Source organism: Eschrichtius robustus, chromosome 15 (genome assembly GCF_028021215.1).
Source record: "Eschrichtius robustus isolate mEscRob2 chromosome 15, mEscRob2.pri, whole genome shotgun sequence".
Classification (NCBI taxonomy): Eukaryota; Metazoa; Chordata; class Mammalia; order Artiodactyla; family Eschrichtiidae; genus Eschrichtius; species Eschrichtius robustus.
In genome coordinates this window covers 53254037-53260036 of record NC_090838.1, presented here as the reverse complement: position 1 = coordinate 53260036, position 6000 = coordinate 53254037, and positions in this window count along the sequence as shown.

The window sequence follows — 6000 nt, the reverse complement described above, 5'->3', positions numbered from 1 at the left end:
AGGCCCAAAGGTGACAGTTTGATTGCCCTATAAGGACATTAACCTGTTTCATATCTAACTCAGCCATCTTATTTTAGCATTCTTCTTTTCACTGGCTGTATATACTTCAGTTTATTCTCCTTTGAACTAGCTTTGTCATCATGCTGGTTCCCTCCTTCGTGAGCTAGATAAATATTTGACAAGGGCTCACTGTATGCTTGTATGAGAGCTATGTTTTTAACTTTTTGAAAATTATACTTTGACATTCTTAGCCCAGCTGTAGCAGGCTTTCATAATGATTTTGCTAAACATGAAAGAAAGAGAATAAACAGAAGAAATTTAAGAAGTATCAAAACATTCTGGCTTCTGATCTTATCACAGTTAAGATTTTATCTACTTCACACCTTGCCTTGTCCCCAAAGATAACAAGTAGTTGCTGCAGAAGGCCACAGTGACCCACCTGGGTTTCCTTCCTAGCCCCTCACCATCCACACAGACAGGACCATGTGACCAGCTGCCAACTCCAGGCTCTCTGGTACTTCCAATGTTAGACCACGAGAGTGTCCAAGTCTACCACTCAGGTTGGGACTCTGCTTTGAGATTTGGGGCTCGAATCTTCCTCAGACGGTGAGCAGGACTGTAAAAACTGGTCCTGGCTGTGTCCTCCCTCCTCTGGACTCTGGCTGGGACTCTCCCAGAGCCCAACAGTAAAACCACATCCTGACTACACCTGACTCCGATGTGGGCTGGGAAGTCCTCCACCTCAGGGAGTGGCCCTGTCCTTAACCTTTGCACCTCAATGGTTCAATCTGTGACTTCCTAGAGTTTTCCCTCTCGTGAACACCTCATTCTAGTTTCCTATTCCCACTGAATGCCTATGTCATGCACTGCGGCTGTCCCCTTCTCTGGGTCCTACCCCTGGAACCCAGCTCCCTGTTGATTTTGCAGAGCCATCACTGGCCCAAGGCAGCTGTGTGTGGCACACCTTTATAAAGGCTGGAGAGGGGGCCGCTTTGCAGCACTGCCAGCCACTATGTGCACATCTGCTATTTGAACCTTTGAGTATTCCTACCCTTTCGAGTGTTTCACTGGCTTCCCCTTCTCAGGCCTCACTCTGTGCTATCTGGACACTAAGTCCTCCATTCCCCTTTCTCTAAACCTCTCCGCCTTCCCTCCCTTCTCTTCCCTGCCCCTCAGCCCCTGCTCCAGGGCTGCCTCTAGGAATTCAAAATTCTTCCCGCCTCACTGGGGAAGACGTAGCCCCGTGCATTTGGCCTGGATCTGAGTGCCCACCTTGAACACCGAGACCAGCCAGGGACTCACCCAGACTGAGAACCATTTCCCCTCAGACAAAATAAGACATTTCTCTAGAACGGGAAGGTAGCAGCAGTTGGTTCTTGTTCTAAAAAGCAAAATTTTCATCTCCCACCACACAAATAAATAGCAAAATGGAAGAAGGGAAGAGGAAATTTTTTCTGTCACATGGCTCTCAGGGAAATTACTCTTTAATTTACCATATTTATTATATATTCTCTCTCTCAGAGCCCAAAAAAGAGCTGAGTTAAGAATTGCCTTTAGGGGACTTCCCTAGTGGTCCAGTGGTTAAGACTCCACACTCCCCATGCAGGGGGCCCGGGTTCAATCCCTGGTCAGGGAACTAGATCCCGCATACCGCAACTAAGACCCAGCACAGCCAAATAAATATTTTTAAAACAATAAAATATTAAAGGAAAAAAAAAGAATTGCCTTTAGGGAAGAACCTAGTTGTCCTCAAGGCCGAGGAAATCCTCAGGGCATAGGTCATTTGTGTCCTACCCCAGGCACATGGTCTAAGGGCTCTTAGCTGAACCATAAAATGACAGGGTCCTCAGGAGAAGCTCTGAGCAGCTGCTGAAGTGGTCAGTACCCAAACAGCAGCGTGAAACCTGCTGAGACAGCAGTATATCCTGTGTTGGGTATGAACTCATCATATCCATCCTTTAGCCAGCAAAGAAATCAAGGAACATTTGAGCAGCCTGTTGCAATTTCTTAAAATGAAACTAATTTTGAGTTTTGAGTTTCATCACGGCTTCATTTGCAATACAGGCACACCTCGTTTTATTGTTTTATTGCGCTTCGCAGATAGTGTGTTTTTTACAAATTGAAGGTTTGTGGCAACCCTGTCTGTGCCATTTTTCCAACATCATTGGCTCACTTCGGGTCTCTATGTCACATTTTGGTAATTCTCTCAATCTTTCAAACTTTTTCATTATTATTATGTTTGTTATGGTGATCTGTGATCAGTCACCTCTGATGTTACTACTACAACTCCCTGAAGGCTCAGATGATAGTCAACATTTATTAGTAATAAGAATTTCTAAATTAAGGTATGTACTTTTTAAAGATATAACGCTATTGCACGCTTAATAGACCACAATATAGCTTAAACATAATTTTTTTATGCACTGGGAAACAAAAAAAAAATTCATGTGACTCACTTTATTGTGGTGGTTTATAGCCCAACCTGCAATATCTCTGAGATATGCCTGTATTACGTATATGTTCTTTAGTTCTTACATTGTCTCAACTTTCACAAAGAGACTTATTTCCCTTTTCTTGGAGAGACCGGCCTAAGAAATCTCAGCGTTAACCTTTATGCTGACTTTGACTATGGGAGGATACCAGGCTGTATTAGTTTACTTGGGCTGCCATAACAGAATACCATAGGCTGGGTGGCTTAAACAAACAGAATTTTTCTCACAGTTCTGGAGGCTGGGAAGGTCAAGATCAAGGTGTTGGCAAGGTAGGGTTCATTCTGAGCTCCTTCTCTTGGCCTGTCAGCAGCCACCACCTCACTATGTGCTCTCTTGTTTTTGTGCACACAGGGAAAGAGAGCTCTCTGGTGTCTCTTACAAGGGCACTAATCCCATGATGAGGGTCCCAACCTCATGACCTCCTCTAACCCTAATCACGTCCCAAAGGCCCCATCTCCAAATACCATCACACTGGGGGTTAGGGCTTTAACCTATGAATTTGGTGGGGGGCACAATTCAGTCTATAGCAGGGTCTCAGCCTTTGAGGCAGTCTCTTCAATTCCCAATCACATTATGTGAAATGACAACCAAGACCACGGGTTGCATTTTAAACTCCATGACTAGAAATAGGAAAACATCTTAAAAATTATTACCCTAGTTTCTGAAGTTTTTTATAGACCTCTTCAGGTACTTCATTAGAATAGTAGGTAGTAGGGACTTCCCTGGTGGAACAGTGGTTAAGACCCTGCGCTCCCAACGCAGAGGCTGGGGTTCGATCCCTGGTCAGGGAACTAGATCCCACATGCATGCCGCAACTGAGAGTTTGCATGCCACAACTAAGGAGCCTGCCTGCCGCAACTAAGGAGCCTGAGAGCCGCAAGTAAAGGAGCCCTCGAGCCACAACTAAGACCCAGCATAACCAAATAAATAAATAAGTAAATAAATTTTAAAAAAAGAACAGTAGGTAGTAGTATTCCTTTGAATTTCAAAAGTGTCTGCCAAATGGCCTTCTTCTGAGAAAAAGAAACTCATGCTAGCTACAGGAAGATGACAGTAAGTTCCTCTCTGTGGTGATCTAAAAATATCATAGAATACTACATGTTAAAATGCATTAAAAATGCAAAATGACTTTCTTTCTACCCTATTATATCTCCATGTATAGACTGTGATTCATAAGAATGCTCTGTCACTAGAAAAGCATAAAAGTCAAATTTCAGCATGGCATTTTTATGATCACTAATCAGGAAAATACGTAATGGTAAGACAATGGGTGATTCTTTACCCTTTGGTCTTTTTTCTTTTGTGTGTGGTTACAATGTTGATTGTACAATCATTTATAGAACAAGAGTAAATAATGATAGCTAACAATGATTAAATTATTAACACATGCCAGCAACTTGCCAAGTGTTTACATTCTCTATCTCTTCTAATCCTCACAAAGTCTCATGAGGTAGATAGTATTATTATATATGAAACCACACACAAAAAATTAAATGTTAAGTATTCATAATTGCCTCCTTGCTCTTCGCCTTCCAAGTAGGTAGATTACTGGGAGGACTCTTTCTTTTCCTTGATGAGGTGCTATTGGGGACAGGAAATGGAGAAGCCAAGAGAGAGGGCTAAATTGGAATAAAATGATGGAGACTCTGAGGGACTGTAGGGAGCTGGAGATTAAGGGGGGAAGCAGAGGGTAAGGAGAAAGTAAGGACAGGGATGAGGGGCTAGGAGAAGCCTGGGAGGGGCTGCTCGGTGGGAGAGACGGCTATAGCGATAAAAGAGGAAAGTGTCAGGTCACTACAGAGGGGAGGAGAATTTGGGGGAAAGAATGATATTTGGAGAGGATTTTTTTAACGTTCTGGTACATGAAGTATAACCTATTCCTTTTTCCAGAGCTCCAGGAGAACCTCAGTACAAAATCTGCTAGGTTTCATCTAATCTAAGACCACTGACTATAAGATGCAATCAATGGCAAGATACATCATTCACGTGCAAGGAAGGAAAGCTATCAATTACAAGTTCCCATGGGTTGAAAATATGTCCTAATTTCAAAGAAACACAGTAGATTATTCTTTAATCCCTTTGTAGTCAGATTTATGGGGGTTTTTCCCCTTCTTTTTCTAATGTGTCATTATTTGGTGAGGCCAGATCTGAGCTGCCCGGGAAGGCTTGGTTATATTTTAGTTAGACCCATTTCTCAGATGAGAAAACTGAGCCTCAGAGAAGCTAAATTACATACCCCTGGGTTCACAACTAATAAATAGACAGCCAAGATTCCAACCCAAGTCAGCTTGATTCTGAAACCTGTGCTCTCTGCTTTTTAAGATACACAGTCAATAGTTGGCCAGTATTTCATTAAATGTGTAGTTGGTAACAAAAATAACTCTTGAATGAAAAAATAATGGCTCTATATAACACCTCTTACATGTTGCTGTGATTCAGAACCTCCTGCCCCATCTGGAGCAAATTGTGAGAAACCATGATTTGGGTTTTGTGGCTCAAGAATTCCTTTCTCTTCTTTTCAAATTATCTTGAAACAAATAAGAGTAGAATGGTCAAATGTCCAAATAGCCATCAGGAGGGTCTAAAATCAAAGCAGATTCTGCACCTCTACTGAGCAAGCATTTTCTTTCCAAGACAATGAAAGGAAAGCCTTTTTGTGATTCACGGAAACAGAAGAACATTAGGCTCTGGGGCCAAGATCTAAGGACAAGTTCTAAATCCAAGACCAAATATATAAAATGTAAACAGATGAGCAGACCATGAACATGGGAAAATCTGTTCAACCACACCAATAATTACAAAAATCCTGGAATCTCCAGTTCCATAGCAGGCATCTACAATGTGGTTTTCCAACGTTAACTGGTGCTTTTAATAATCTGTGGATCAAAAAAATAATCATCATCATCTGTGGATCTGTGCTCCCCCTCATCCTCCATCCAAGCATGCTGTACACCTTGCTTATCAAAATCCTTCAAGGTAGCTGCCTTTTTTGTGAATCCCTCCCAAATCCTCTGACAGGATTAATGGCTCTTTTTAGAATCTCCTGTCATAATTCTGATATTCTTCCTCTTTGTTTTATAGGGAGTTGATGAAAGACCCGTCTCTCAGGTAGATTATTGGCTCTCTGAAGGCAGGTCTGAGGCATCATTTGCTTGTTTGTTGGCTTGTTTTTAATGAAGTCATGTTTGTAAAGTTTGAGCACAGTGACTAGTGTGTAATAGGGGAGCTGACTGAGGTCCAGAACAAGGGCCACTGTGAGAGAGTAGAATATGCCACCCTAAATATGCCTCTTTGGTTTAAGGATTATTTTGAGCTCATTATTTTGAGAAAAAGCAGACAGAGGAGAAGCACTGAAAACAGAGTAGAAGTTACCCTTTCATAAGGGAAATTTACATTTATAAAGGAACTCTCCATTTGTACGGGTGTCTCCCTCTCTGTACCAGGAAAGAGGGTGGACTATAGATCACAGGGGACTTATCAGTGAAGAAGGCACAGACTTAAGTCTGCA